Consider the following 345-nt stretch of genomic DNA (forward strand, 5'->3'; position numbering starts at 1 on the left):
GTCGTGGTACTAGGGATATTGTAGCTAATGTTACATGGATCTTAGCTGAAAGTAGAGAATACCAGAAGAATGTCTATCTGTGTTTCATTGATTATGCCAAGGCATTTGACTGCGTGGATCATACCAAACTGTGGCTGACTCTGAGAAGAATGGGAATCCCAGTACATTTAATCAAACTAATGCGAAACCTATACTTGGACCAAGAGGCAGTCATCAGAACAGAGCAAGGAAACACTGCATGTTTCAAAATTGGGAAGGGTGTATTCCAGGGATGCATCCTATCTCCATACCTTTTCAACCTGTATGCAGAGCAGATTATCCGAGAGGCTGGGCTCTATGAGGAGA

The sequence above is a fragment of the Elephantulus edwardii genome, unplaced genomic scaffold, assembly GCF_000299155.1.
Source record: "Elephantulus edwardii isolate Elephantulus edwardi_28Jun2011 unplaced genomic scaffold, EleEdw1.0 scaffold00372, whole genome shotgun sequence".
NCBI classification, from domain to species: domain Eukaryota; kingdom Metazoa; phylum Chordata; class Mammalia; order Macroscelidea; family Macroscelididae; genus Elephantulus; species Elephantulus edwardii.